Source organism: Lithobates pipiens, unplaced genomic scaffold, assembly GCF_037356315.1.
Source record: "Lithobates pipiens isolate NorthernLeopardFrog02 unplaced genomic scaffold, aLitPip1_a1.2 Scaffold_23, whole genome shotgun sequence".
Lineage (NCBI taxonomy): Eukaryota > Metazoa > Chordata > Amphibia > Anura > Ranidae > Lithobates > Lithobates pipiens.
The window spans coordinates 51759263-51774952 of record NW_027507785.1 but is presented as its reverse complement, the minus strand read 5'-3'; the positions used below and the strand labels follow the sequence as shown (position 1 = coordinate 51774952).

The window sequence follows — 15690 nt, the reverse complement described above, 5'->3', positions numbered from 1 at the left end:
CCATCGGCTAACAATGATCTGTGAAATGCCATTTCCTCTGTTCTGACGCAATTTTAATATAAAAGTCCATTACATGGGCAGTTTCCGCTTCCTTCTTTGCAGTGCTACATACTGGATGTGAATGAGCCCCAAAATTAATATTGCAAGAAAATGCGCGCAGTGTGCATTCTTCTACATTCGTAGACACCCGCACCTATTTCTGTTCCTGAATAAGAGCGCGACGGCCGACCACAGTTGCGGCTCGGCACATGTAAGCTCTAAGCGCATAATCGGCGCATAATCCGCCGCATTACCTGTGACGCCACAGAAGAGAAACGGTTAAACTAGCACCTTCTTCCAAATTCCCACCCCTCCTCCTCTTCCTCCTCCTCTTCTTCTTCTCCTGCCCTGGAGACCTCGTTAGTTACCCCCCAGCCCAAAAAAAAAAAACCCCGGACCGCTCATTCCTTCTTCCGTGCCGCTGAGGATTACCGACCGAGTGCAGGGGACCCCTATCGAGAGCCGAGCCGCCTCAATTACCGCCTTCTATTTGCATGTGTCTGATTATTTTACGTGAAAATGTAGAAAACAGCGCGAGGGTGCACCGCTGGGGAGCGAGGTGCGAGATTAAATACGCCGTGTCTGAGATCTCCGATAGGCAATTGTCAGACTCGACCCCCTCCCCTCTCCCCCCCCCCTCCATTGAGGGGATTAGACACGGGAGAGGGGGTATTTTATTCCACGCGTTGACACATTATCACCGGCTCTCCCGGGAACGCACAGCTCAATTACACGCCATTAGCCGGAGGTCGGAGGTCCTCTCGAAGCGGCCCATCGTCTCCGGATTGGATTAGTAACCGGGAGCTTAGGGAGCGATCTGCGCCGATAGGAGGAAACTCGGCTTCAGAGGGAGAGAGAAGAAGTTTGATGACAAGCGGCCCGACGCGGATTGGTGAAAAGTTTCCGTATCAAGGATTGTACAGACAGGGGTCTCACAGGACATCCGCGGGGGCCCTTAACGCAGATACAGTGGGGGAAAATAACGATTTGATCCCCTGCAGATTTTGAAAGTTTGCCCACCTACAAAGAAATGAAGGGTCTATCATCTTTATCATTGGTGTATTTTATATGATAGAGATAAAATATCAAACAAAAATCCAGAAAAAACACAGGATACAAATGAAGTTGCAGTTCAGTGCGTAAAATAAGTATTTGATCCCCAAGCAAAACATGACTTGGTACTTGGTGGAGAAACCCGTGTTGGTAATCACGGAGGTCAGACGTTTCTTGTAGGTGGTGACCAGGTTTGGACACATCTCAGGGGGGATTTTGGTCCACTCTTCTTTACAGATCTTCTCTAAATCCTTAAGGTTTCTTGGCCGTCTCTTGGCAACTTGAAGTTTCAGCTCCCTCCATGAATTTTCTATAGGATTAAGGTCTGGAGACTGGCTAAGCCACTCTATGACCTTAATGTGCTTCTTCTTGAGCCACTGGTTTGTTGCCTTGGCGGTATGTTTTGGGTCATTGCCATGCTGGAAGACCCATCTACGACCCATCTTCAGTGTTCTGGCTGAGGGAAGGAGGTTCTCACCTAAGATTTTACAATACATGGGCCCCGTCCATTGGCCCCTCAATGTGGCAAAGTCGGCCTGTACCTTTAGTAGAGAAACAGCCTCAAAGCATCACGTTTCCACCTCCGTGCCTGACTGTAGGGACGGTGTTCTTAGGGTCATAGTCAGCATTTTTCTTCCCCCAAACACGGCGAGTTGAGTTAATGCCAAAAAGCTCAATTTTGGTGTCCTCCGACCACAGCACTTTCTCCCCAATCCTTCTCTGAATCATTTAGATCAGCCTTTCTCACCCTTTTCAACACAGAGGAAAGAGTTCTGCGGTCTCGGGGAACCCCCTGCTACAAAATTTGAAATCTACAACTCATGATACATTAGTGTAGTGATGGCGAACCTTTGCACCCCAGATGTTTTGGAACTACATTTCCCATAATGCTCATGCACTCTGCAGTGTAGTGGAGCATCATGGGAAATGTAGTTCCAAAACATCTGGGGTGCCAAGGTTCACCATCACTGCATTAGTGTGATGGTCATTGGGAAGAATTACGTCCTTACAGATAGTTACAACGGTCAATGGGAACTTATCCAAGAGGCAGAAATTGCCCAATGCTGAAGGAACCCCTAGCAACCTCTGGAGGAACTCTAAGGTTCCACGGAACCCTGGTTGAGAATCACTGATTTCGATGTTCATTGGCAAGCTTCAGACGGGCCCGTACATGTGCCTTCTTGAGGAGGGGGACCTTGCGGGCACTGCAGGATTTCAATCCATGGCGGCGTATTGTGTTACCAATGGTCTGTTTGGTGACTGTGGTCCCAACTGCCTTGAGATCATTCACAATCTCCTACCATGTAGTTCTGGGTTGATCCCTCGCTTTTCTCATGATCATCCTCACCCCATGAGGCTAAATCTAGCATAGCTCCAAACCGAGGGCGATTATTTGGTTATTTTGTATTTTTTCAGTTTGTGAATAATCGCTCCAACAGTTGTCTTCTCACCAAGCTTCTTGCTGATGGTCTTGTAGCCCATTCCAGCCTTGTGCAGGTCTACAGTCTTGTCCCTGATGTCCTTTGACAGCTCTTCCATCTTGCCCATGATGGGGAGGTTTGAATGGAAGAAAGTTTCTGTGGACAGGTGTCTTTTATACACATAACGAGTTGTCGTTAGGAGAACCTTCTTACATTGATGGCACTAATCTGTGTACCACATGAGCACCTACTGTAGCCGGTCTGTGGGAGCCAGAATTATTGTTGGTTGGTAGGGAATCAAATACTTATTTTACTCACTGCACTGCATCTCCATTTATAACATTTGTATTGTGTGTTTTTTCTGGATTTTTGGTTGATATTCTGTCTCTATCATTAAAGCGGTTGTATACCCGCTGATGTGTTTTTTTTTTTTTGCCACCTGCAAAGGAAAAGGCATAATGAGCTAGTATGCACCGCATACTAGCTCATTATGAAATACTTACCTTTAGAACGAGGCCCCGACATCTGGCCCGATCCACGCCGAGGGAGCTGACACTTTCCCTCTGCGTTTCTTCCGGGTATCGCGGCTCCGACGCTGTGAGTGGCCGGAGCCGCAATATCGTCACTCCCGCGCATGCGCATGGGAGATTTCATCCCGGCCGGGTCCGGCGTCTGCCGGGTTTTCAGCCGAGAATCCCCTGTGCGCATGCGCCGCTGCAGTCAGCGGCGCATTGCGAGGGGAATATCTACTAAACCGTACAGGTTTAGGAGATATATTTTTTTTACCTACAGGTAAGCCTTATTATAGGCTTTCCTGTAGGTAAAAGTAAAAAAATGGACTATACAACCGATTTAATACACCAATGATAAAAATGATAGACTCTTTATGTCTTTGTGGGCAAACTAAGCCCTTGTACACACGGTTGGAGATTCCGACAACCAAATCCGTCGGATTTTGTCCGAAACTGTTGCATACACACGGTCGGACAAAGTTGTGGCAAAATCCGATCGTTCGGAACGTGATGACGTTATTTCGTTACGACGGGACTACGTTCAGGCTAGTAGCCAATAGCTTTGGTGTAGGAATTTGATCTGAGCATGCGTGGCACTTTGTCCGATCGGAATTCTCTACACATGATCGGAGTATGTCCGATCGGAGCATTTTGTCGGAAAATATTTCCGGCAAGTTGGAGAATTTGGTCCGTCGGATAATCCGACAGTAACAGTCCGATGCATACCACACACAGTCGGAATATCCGACAAAACGCTCCGATCGGACACATTCCGTCGGAATCTCCGATCGTGTGTACAAGGGCTTACACAATCTGCAGGGAATCAAATCATTATTTTCCCCCCACTGTATCTAGCCATAAAATTTTTTTTATTTAGGCCCCAATCACACCTAACATTTTGTAAACTCTTTATTTATTTTTTTAAACTTTTTTCCGTGCGTTTTTGCGTGACGCGCACCGAGCAGTCCTTCCATATCAATGGGCTGCCCTACACCTGACAAATGCAGCAAAGTAGCTCACGCGGTTCAGTTTTTGCATGTTTTTTTTCCCCATGTTCGTTGTGCGTTTTTCCACGTGGCAAAAAAAAAGTGCCACCTGCTTGCCAAGGGTGCCATTAACAATAACAGGACGTGTGTTTAACCACTTCCCGCTCCCAAGGACGTCATATGACGTCTTTGACTTTCGGTGGGAATATCTGTATGATGCCTGCAGCTACAGCAGATGTAAACAAAGCCTCGATCGCGGCTGGTAAGCATGAGATCGTGGATTATTTGTTTTTTTACCGATCTCATGCTTTCCAGCCTGGAGGAGGGACTTATTGTCCCCGCATCTCTCTTACTGTCACAAACGATTCCTATTACAAGGGATGTTTACATTCCTTGTAATAGGAATAAAAGTGATCAAAAAAAAATAATGTAAAAGAAAGTAAAAATAAAGAAAATAAAGTAAAATCAAAAAATAATAATTTAAAATGCCACTGTCCACGGTAGCTTGCGGTCAGAAGTGACGCACATGTTAGTCACGCCCCACATATGTAAACGCCGTTCAAACCACACATGTGAGGTATTGCCGTGTGCGTTAGAGCGCGAGCAACAATTCTAGCACTGGACCTCCTCTGTAACTCTAAACATGTAACCTGCAAAAAAAATTAAAGCGTTGCCTATGGAGATTTTTTAAAGAGGAGCTGCACAAAAAAAAAAAATATTAAAAGCCAGCAGCTACTAATATTGCAGCTGCTGACTTTTAATAATATCACACTTACCTGTCCCAGGTTCCAGCGATGTCGGCGGCAGATGACGAGCGATCGCTCGTCTCGCTGCAGCCACCGCCGCCATCCTCTGTCAGGGAATCGGGAAGTGAAGCAAGAGGGCTTCACTGCCCGGTTCCCTACTGCGCATGCGCGAGTCGCGCTGCGCTGGTTCCCCGCTGTGTCTCTGGGAACTGTGTGTTTTCCAGAACACAACGGGGGGGGGGCGGAGCCATGCGGGGGTGGGTGGAGCCATGCAGCGGTCTGGCCGGAAGTGGGTGCAGTTACCTGGATTATCCAGGTAACTGCACCCCCCTCCCCCCCGAAAGGTGCCGATTGTGGCACCGGAGGGGGGGAGGGATAATACTAGCGGAACTTCCCCTTTAGGGTGAAGAACCGCTTTAAGTACCGAAGTTTTTGGCGTCCACAAGTGTGCGCAATTTTAAAGTGTAACATGTTGGGTATCTATTTACTCGGCGTAACATCGCCTTTCACATTATACACAAAAAATTGGGCTAATTTTACTGTTTTGTTATTTTTTAAATCATGAAACGCGTTCGGAAAATTGTTGCGCAGATACCGTGCGAGATAAAACGTTGCAACGACCGCCATTTTATGGTTGGTACCTGTCAAATCCTGGTTTTGACAGATACCTGCTCCCACTTCCCCCCAGAAGTTCAACCCCCCCCCCTCTTCGCCCGCAGCTTTCTAGGACACATCACAGGTGCCAGAAGAAAGCGGGAACATTCGATAGGGGCAGCGTGGCTTGCGCATGCGCAGTAGGTAGCAAGGTTTCACGGCTGGATTCCCTTAGTTAAGATGCCGGCCCCTGGACACAAAGCCCATTGAAGAATCTGCTCGGGTGAGGACAGAGCTGGATCCCTGGACAGGTAAGTGTCCATATATTAAAAAAAACAGCACCTACAGTACTTGTAGTTGCTGACTTTTAATATTTTGGGGAAGCTCCGCTTTAAAGGGGGCCACCTAAAAACACCGAAATACACGGGTCAACCATGCATTTTTAACGCTCCCAACTGCAAGCCTAAACAAGCTCTTAGTTCTAGATAGAGGCAGGCAGGGTTAGAAGCCCTGTTGGGTTTTGATTGCTGGGGAGATAATCTACAAGAATTGTATCTCTTTTATGTCAGTCTACAAATAGTTCAGTTTAAGAAGAGTTTCGAAGGGGATGTGCGTTTCCTGAATGTTATTCACTTCGCTGACACAGAAATGACATTAGTGGCAGAAAAAAAAGGTGCTGTGCTGACAAGGCGGCTTTATTTAGATCACAGCGTGTTTGTCTTCGCAGGAAAAGTACGAAGCGCTGACAACTACACGCGCTCCAAGATACACGGCCAGAGCCGTGGGGGTGCGGTACATATATACAAGGTAAAGGTGAGGCCGCTAACAAAATCTGCGGAGTCTTCCATTCTAGTACCTACCTTCACCTCCCAAGACTGGATTTAAAGGAGACACTTTTTTAATGATATTTGGACAGGATTGGAAATCTAATAGCAATTAAAGCCTGCTAGAGCGCCATCGCTATGCCCCGCCTATAGGCAAATAAGCCCCGCCTCTTGCGCACATGGTGTCTGTGAAGAGGATAGGTTGTGAATACGTTTATCCTAGCTTGCAATGTTGATCTGACAACGCGGGTGCACTGCTATGCTGATGAGGATTACTACTCTGCTGCACCCAGCGTTAGGCAGACATCTTTGTTCAATGCGGAAGAGTCTGAATGGCTCACGGTGCTGGTCCTCCTTACCTAACATGTAGACAGATGCAGATACTTATACTAGGTGTACCTAAAAATACATAGCATGGCATGGTTAACCATTTCCATACCGGACACTTTAATCCCCTTCCTGGAGAAGCAGTCGCACTTTGAATGACAATTACGTGGTGTGGCAGCAGGCAGGTAAAGTCACCTGGTTGTATCCAGGATGGGAAATATGTGTGCCCTAGATTCAGGCTTTATGCAGACTTGTACAACTAGAGGGGAAGAGTTAATGAGCCCAGCTGAAGTAAATAGGCTCATTAAGACCTCTACAAAAAACCCCAGCATGCTTAGGGAGATGCTCCATCCTGGAACCAGTTTTGTGTTGTATAGACTGGGGAGTGTGACACCTGTTCTGTGCGGTGAGTTAACGCCTGTGTGGCAAACCTCTACAACAGAGACAGGGACTGGTGCAGCACAAGGCTGCACTCAGTTGTTAGACAGGGAATCTAAGTGTGTAGTTAGAGGTCGAGCTGACCAGGATTTATTTTCATGTTTTATTTTTGTTTGGCTGTTATATGTATCACTGCATGTAGCATAAATAAATCGCTTCTTTTGTTTTGTTTTTTTGCACCTACAACGCTGTCTGCTGTGCCTGATTTTGTGTTGTGAACCCATCCAGGGGGTCACACACACCCGCTGCCGAGCTAACCCCTCACAGTTGGTGGAGAATTTTGGCAGTTTTTTTTTTAAGGCCAGCATGGAGGAGATACTGAGACAGCTGGCTCTAGCAAATGCAAATCAGCAGCAAACAAATGCGGGTTTACAAAGGAGCCTTGCAGCTCAACAACAGAGCCTTGCAGCCCAGCAGCAGACAAATGCAACTTTGCAGCGGGGTCTGGAAGCTCAGCAGAAGGCTCACCAGCAGAGTCTGGAAGCTCAGCAGAAAGCTCACCTGCAGAGTTTGGAAGCTCAGCAACAAGCCCAGCAGCAGACAAATGCAACTTTGCAGCAGAGTCTGGAAGCTCAGCAACAAGCCCAACAGCAATCTGAAGCCCGCTTCATAGACCTGTTGCAGAAGCAGGAGCAGAGTTTTCAACAGCAAATAGAGACATTGATACAGCAACGTCCCCAGACCAATGAAGCAAGTGGTTACAATAATACCGCATCCTTTGGTGTGAGCCGTTTACTGACAAAAATGACTGGAGAGGATGATCCGGAGGTGTTTTTGACCACATTTGAAAGGACTGCTGAAAGGGAAAAGTGGCCTAAGGAGCAATGGGCTGGACTGGTGGCCCCTCTGTTAACTGGGGAATCGCAGAAAGCTTATTATGACCTAGAGCCTGACCAAGCAAAAGACTATGTGGTACTAAAAACAGAAATATTGGCATGGCTGGGTGTCACCCTGGCCGTCCGGGCTCAGCGTGTGCATAATTGGACTTTTCAGGTTGGAAAACCCCCCAGATCTCAAATGTATGATCTCATTCACCTGAGCAGGAAGTGGCTGCAGCCAGAGATTTTGACCGCACCAAACATTGTGGAACGTGTTGTTATGGATCGTTTCCTGAGAGCTCTTCCTACTGCCATCCAAAAATGGGTAAGCCATGGAGACCCAGAAAATGCAGATAAACTTGTGGATCTGGTTGAGAGGTACTTGGCTACAGAGAAATTGACCACCTCTTCCAGGGACTCACGGACTTTCCATCCTAAGACCAGATCATTCCCAGTGGCGGGTAAGATGACTCCAAGGGGTGAGGTTGGAGAGAGTGAGAGAGTGGGAGTTCTACCTAAGGTCTGGCGGGAGCAGCCTGGGAAGCCCAGGCTGCAAGAGGCAGCGAAAAAGATTATTTGCTACCGCTGTCGGCAAGAGGGACATATTGCAGCCAATTGCCCAGTTGTGGATGAGCCTATGCAATGTGACTTTATAAGGGAGAGACGTCAGTCGCTGTTTGCGACAGTTGCATGCACTGCCATTCGGGGACCTGAGAAACATTTATGTAAAATGTGTATTAATGGTAGAAATGTTGATGTGTTGCTGGATTCAGGTAGCCTGGTAACGTTGATAAAAGCTGAATTAGTTACTACAGAGGTCTCTGGGAAGAACAGGGTGGCTGTTATTTGTGTGCATGGGGACACCCGAGAGTATCCTGTAACTTCAGTGTTTTTTGAGACCCCCAAAGGTAACCTCTCTCATCAGGTGGGGTTAGTGTCTCACTTACCACATGATGCTATTGTGGGAAGGGATTTTCCAAAATTCTGGGAACTCTGGGATTGTCCTGAGCCCCCCACTGGTGCCCCTATAAACCAGGAAGATGACCAGAATTCCTCTTGGAGTGGTGAGGACTCTCCTGAATTTCCCTTGTCGGTATTGGCGGGGGAAACTCGAGGAACTGGGGAGGAGCCAACATCCTCAGATGAAAACATGCCGTCTGTGGAGTTTTCGGATCTTGAGGTTCACAGGGAAAATTTTGCCACAGAACAGTTAAAAGACCCCACCCTAATAAAGGCACGGGAAAATGTGGTGAAAATAGATGGCGAGTTAGTGAACCCAGATAAGACTTGCACTTATCCGTACTTCACTATGGAAAGGGACCTGCTGTATCGAGTGGCTCAAAGGGCAGAAGAAACCATTGAGCAACTTGTAGTGCCCAAACCTTACAGGAAGTTGGTGTTAGAATTGGCCCATGGGCACATTCTGGGAGGTCATCTGGGGGCCGAGAAAACCAGAGAGAGGGTACTGCAGAGATTCTATTGGCCCGGGGTCATGAAGGAAACAGAAAATTATTGTTCCTCCTGCCCTGTGTGTCAGAAGTCGGCACCTATGCCACATTTCCGTAACCCGCTGGTACCTCTTCCTATCATTGAGGTCCCCTTTGAGAGGATCACAATGGATTTGGTAGGTCCGATAATGAAGTCTGCTAGGGGGCATCAGTACATTTTGGTTATATTGGACTATGCCACCCGTTATCCGGAAGCAATTCCTCTTCGAAATACCTCGGCCAAAACCATAGCCAAAGAGCTATCTCTTGTTTTTAGCCGCGTGGGTATTTGTAAGGAACTGCTTACGGACCAAGGTACACCCTTTATGTCCCGGGTTATGAAAGAACTATGCAAGTTGTACAAAGTGACACAATTGCGTACATCTGTGTATCACCCCCAAACAGATGGGTTGGTTGAAAGATTCAACAAAACCCTAAAACAAATGTTAAAGAAGGTGGTGGATAGAGATGGAAAGAATTGGAACTGTCTAATACCCTATCTGATGTTTGCCATTAGGGAGGTACCCCAATCCTCTACGGGTTTCTCACCCTTCGAGTTGCTCTATGGGAGACACCCAAGAGGGCTGCTAGATATCGCCAAGGAAACTTGGGAAAATGAGAGTTCTCCTCACAGGAGCGTGATTGAGCATGTCGCCCTGATGCAAGATAGAATTGCACAGGTAATGCCAATCGTAAAGGAACATTTAACGCAAGCGCAGTTAGCACAGCAGAGAGTGTACAACCGTGGGGCCAAGACCCGTACTTTTTCCCCGGGGGATAGGGTCTTGGTGCTAGTCCCTTCGGTTGAAAGCTAATTTCTGGCCAAATGGCAAGGTCCATACGAAGTAATTGAAAAAATTAGTGAGGTGAACTACAGGGTTAGACAGCCAGGAAGGCGAAAGCCGGAGCAGATCTATCACGTCAATCTGCTGAAAGCCTGGAGGGATAGGGAATCCTTAGTCGCAGAGACTTTGTCACAAGCACAGCCTGATTGCTTAGTTCCTGAGGTTGGAATAGCAGACACCTTATCGAAAGCCCAACAACAGGAGGTTAAAGAGTTTGTACTTCGCAACAAAGAGATTTTCTCTGAGCTGCCGGGACAAACATCTGGCGTAGAGCATGACATTATCACCCCGCCAGGAGAAAGGGTAAAACTAAAACCTTATAGAATACCAGAGGCCCGACGGGAGGCAATACGTGGGGAGGTTCAAAGGATGCTGGAATTGGGTGTGATAGAGGAGTTCCAGAGTGACTGGTCCAGTCCTATCGTACTAGTGCCCAAACCTGATGGGAGCTGGCGGTTTTGTAACGATTTTCGACAATTGAATAAAGTTACAAAATTTGACACCTACCCCATGCCGCGTATAGATGAGTTGATTGACCGGCTGGGAACAGCCCGATATATGACAACTCTTGATCTCACCAAAGGGTATTGGCAAATTCCCCTGGCCGAGTCGGCCAAGGAGAAAACTGCGTTTGTAACCCCAGATGGGGCATTCCAATATAAGAGAATGCCGTTTGGGTTACAGAATGCACCGGCAACATTCCAGCGGAAAATGGATAAGATTCTGAGGCCCCATCAGAAATATGCTGCAGCTTACCTGGATGATGTGATTATCCATAGCACAGACTGGGTCTCACATTTGCCAAAAGTACAAGCAGTCCTAGACTCTATCCGGGAAGCTGGGTTTACGGCCAATCCAAAGAAGTGTACCATTCGACAGGAGGAGGCCAAATATCTTGGGTACACTATTGGGAGGGGGTGATAAAACCCCAAGTCAATAAAGTCGAGGCCATACAGAGTTGGCCACGTCCCAACAGCAAGAAACAGGTACGAGCCTTTCTGGGAATCGCTGGCTATTATCGACGATTCATTCCCCATTTTGCTTCTCAGGCTGTGCCCCTCACCAACCTGACAAAAGGGAAAGAGTCGGTCATGGTTAAATGGTCCCCAGAGGCTGAAGAAGCATTTCAGTCCTTAAAAACAGCCTTATGTAGCCAGCCAGTGTTGTACTCACCAGACTTCTCTAAGGACTTCGTGGTACAAACTGATGCATCAGACGTTGGGTTAGGAGCAGTGTTATCCCAGGTCTGGAACGGGGAAGAGCACCCAGTCATTTACCTCAGCGGGAAGTTGAAGTCCCATGAGGTAAATTACTCCACGATTGAGAAGGAATGTTTAGCAGTGACGTGGGCTCTAGATTCCCTTCGGGACTATCTACTAGGTAGCCACTTTGACCTGGTGACTGATCACGCTCCTTTAAAGTGGATGGCTCAAAACAAGGAGACCAATAGAAGGGTAAATAGGTGGTTCCTGGCCCTACAGGAATTTAACTTTACAGTTAAGCATCGCCCTGGTGTTAAAATGGGGAATGTGGATGCTTTGTCTCGGATACATGCGTGTCTGACTGCTTGTGTTACAACCCCAAGGTTGAAACAAGAGGGGGGGGGGGGGTATGTGGCAGCAGGCAGGTAAAGTCACCTGGTTGTATCCAGGATGGGAAATATGTGTGTCCTAGATTCAGGCTTTATGCAGACTTGTACAACTAGAGGGGAAGAGTTAATGAGCCCAGCTGAAGTAAATGGGCTCATTAAGACCTCTACAAAAAACCCCAGCATGCTTAGGGAGATGCTCCATCCTGGAACCAGTTTTGTGTTGTATAGACTGGGGAGTGTGACACCTGTTCTGTGCGGTGAGTTAACGCCTGTGTGGCAAACCTCTACAACAGAGACAGGGACTGGTGCAGCACAAGGCTGCACTCAGTTGTTAGACAGGGAATCTAAGTGTGTAGTTAGAGGTCGAGCTGACCAGGATTTATTTTCATGTTTTATTTTTGTTTGGCTGTTATATGTATCACTGCATGTAGCATAAATAAACCGCTTCTTTTGTTTTTTTGCACCTACAACGCTGTCTGCTGTGCCTGATTTTGTGTTGTGAACCCATCCAGGGGGTCACACACACCCGCTGCCGAGCTAACCCCTCACAGTGGTCATGCAACACTGTACCTATATGACATTTATATCATTTTTCCGAGACAGATAGAGCTTTCTTTTGGTCCTATTTACTCACCAGTTGGGTTTTAAATTTTTGCTAAACACATGAAAAACAGACAGAAAATTTGGGGATTTTTACTTTTAGTTTTTTTCTTTTCTGTTATAAGATGTTGCAAATAAGTAATTTTTCTTCTTCACTGATGGGCACTGCTGAGACTGTACTGATGGGCACTGGAAATGCTGCACTGATGAGTCTGGATTGATGAGGCACTGGTGAGGCTGCACTGTTGGGCACTGGTGAGGCTGCTCTGATGGGCACAGGAAATGGTGCACTGATGAGGCTAGACTGATTGCCACTGGTGAGGCTAAACTGATGGGCACTGGTGAGGCTGGACTGATGGGCACTGACAAGGCTGCACTGATGAGGCTGGACTGATGGGCACTGGTAAGGCTGCTCTGATGGCACTGGAAAGGCTGCACTAATGTGCACTGATGAGGCTGAACTGATGGGCACTGGTGAGGCTGCACTGATGAGGCTGGACTGATGGGCACTGGTGAGGCTGCTCTGACGGCACTGGAAAGAATGCACTAATGTGCACTGATGAGGCTGCACTGGTGGGCACTGGTAAGGCTGCTCTGATGGGCACTGGTGAGGATGCACTGATGAGGCTGCACTGATGAGGCTAGACTGATGGGCCTTGATGAGGCTGGACTGATAGGCACTGATGAGGCGGCACTGAAAAGCTGCGCTAATAGGCACTGATGAGGAAACACTGACGAGGGTGCACTGATGGACACTGATAGGCGAGACTGATAAGCTGCACTGATGGGCGCTGATTGGAACTGATGGGGTTGCACTGATAAGCAGGGCACTGGTTGCCATATTGCATTGCACTTTACAGAGAATTACAGTCCTGCAGCTTGAAAACAACTTATTACAACTGCCCTCCTAAAACTCACAAACGACCTACTAACAGCCAAAACCAACTTGCTCTTGGACTTTTGCTCTGCCTGATACAGCTGACCACCCCCTCTTCCTAAAAAAAACCTCAATTTGCTTGGTCTCCATGGCTGCACTTTCCGTTGGTTCGAATCTTATCTATCTCATCGCACCTTCAGTGTGACTTACAACTATTCTTCCTCTTCTCCAACTCCTCTCACCGTTCGGGTCCCCAAAGTTTCTGTCCTTGGACCTCTATTATTCTCAATCTACACGTCCTCCCTGGGTCAGCTGATGTCCTCCCATGGCTTCCATTACCATTTATATGCCGGTGACACCCAAATCTATCTCTCTGCCCCTCATCTCACCCCATCACTCTCCTCACACATCACTGATCTACTAACAGTCGTATCAGCCTGGATGTCAAACCACTTCCTCAAACTGAATCTATCTAAAACCGAGCTCTTAATATTTCCTCCCCCATGTTCCCCTTCTCCTGACTTCTCTGTCAAGATCAATGGCACATCTATCAGTCTGTCTTCACATGCCAGGGTACTAGGGGTAACCTTAGACTCTGAACTGTCCTTTCAGGCCCACATCTAATCCCTGTCCAAATCATGCCGCCTTCACAACATTTTCAGAATACGCCCCTTTTTACTTAATGACACCACCACGCTTCTAATTCACTCCCAGGTCATCTCTCGCCTTGACTACTGCAAATCCCTCCTCATTGGATTACCTTTACATAGACTACCCCCCCTTCAGTCCATAATGAATGCCGCTGCCAGACTCATCCACCTTACCAGTTCAGTGTCCTCTGACCCTTTCTGCCAATCCATCCACTGGCTTACACTCACCCAACGAATAGAATTCAAAGTACTAACAATAATTTACAAAGCCATCCATAACTCTGCCCCCAGCTACATCACCAACCTAGTCCCAAAATACCAACCAAGCCACTCTCCTCTGTCCTCCCAAGACCTCCTGCTCTCTAGCTCCCTTGTCACCTCCTCCCATGCTCGCCTCCAGGACTTCTCCAGAGCTTCTCCCACCCTTTGGAACTCCCTACCCCAATCTGTCCGACTGTCCCTGAATCTGTCCATCTTTAGACGATCCTTGAAAACCCTTCTCTTTAAAGAAGCCTATCCAGCTTCTAACCAACACTGTTTTACTTCCTCCATCAGCTCATCCCCCCACAGCCAGAGGCGGCTCTCTAATTAGGCAAATTAGGCGGTCGCCTTAGGCCTCGCCCCCCACATGGGGCCTCGCGGCCGCCTAATTTGCCCATACCGCAACCTCAATGATTCGCTGGGACCGTCCTGCAATATGATCCATTCTTGACCCGAGTTCCTGGTGAATCAGAGTCCCGCAATGCCCGGGGCTTGTGCGGGGTGTCTCCATTCCCGCACACCGCAAACTCCACTGTGCATTGCAGCCAGCATCTCTTCCCAGCTGTCTGACACAGACAGGGCACTGCGGAGCGAACCAAACGCACTGTGCAATTCACATGTGATCCGAGTGCAGTACAATTTCAGCCCATTCATGTCTGCAGTCTATGACCATCTCTTGCAGTGGCAGCCCGTCCATTAGCCCGGGTTGACACTGATGTGATGCGGGAACCAGTGCGATTACAGCGCCGGTTCCCGCGTCGCATCTCTCCCGCAGGCAATTCACACTGCCCTCTGCTGTGGGTGTCAATACATTGTTAATGACCTTCTGATATATGGGGGGAACTCTGTGCTGGATGGGTTATATTAACTTGACCTTCATGTAAATGGAGAAATAGGCGTGTAATATATAATTTATATGTAATATATATATATTTGATTAAAGAAGAATTGGTTAGAGAGAATTCTATAAAATGGTGAACTCATAGTTCATAGAATTTAAAACTCTTAATATATGCAATTTATACAGTTATTTTTTTATCGCTTGAATTATTTTTCCAGTTATGGATGTGAATGGGGCCTCATGTCTCAGCTTTGCCTAAGGCCTCACAAAGCCTAGGGCCACCTCTGCCCACAGCTATTACCTTTTGTATCAATTGACCCTTCCTTTTTAGATTGTAAGCTCTAGCGAGCGGGGCTCTCTGATTCCTCTTGTACCAAATTGTAATGTAACTGTAATGTCTGCCTTTATTTTGCGAAGTGCTGCGCTATATAAAACCTGTATAATAATAATAATAATAATAATAATAATAATAATCATTTTTAATATATTTTTTTAATAACATTCAACTAAATTAATTTCAAATATAACTTGTGTTGCCATTGTATATGCTAAATATTTTTTTATTTTTTTATTTGCTATTCGACAACTGGCCTAGAATATAAATTTTTTGGTCACCGAAACCACAAAAACACATGAAGGACCATGTGGATGGCCGTGGCTGGGGGCCCCCGATGGAAGGCAGTACACCTGACCACTGCCAAATGTCTGCCCGGTGATGGTCTCCACCGTCCAACGAGCCAGCGCTTTGCATTTGGCCGCTGCTCTCTACTTTATCAAACA

General features: G+C 47.3%; 1 protein-coding gene across 1 annotated transcript in view; it reads right to left on the bottom strand.

Moving 5' to 3' along the window:
* PLXND1 (plexin D1) overlaps nucleotides 1–15690 on the bottom strand; it is a gene marked incomplete in the record, with an annotated part of 185350 nt that overhangs the window by 109749 nt on the left and 59911 nt on the right.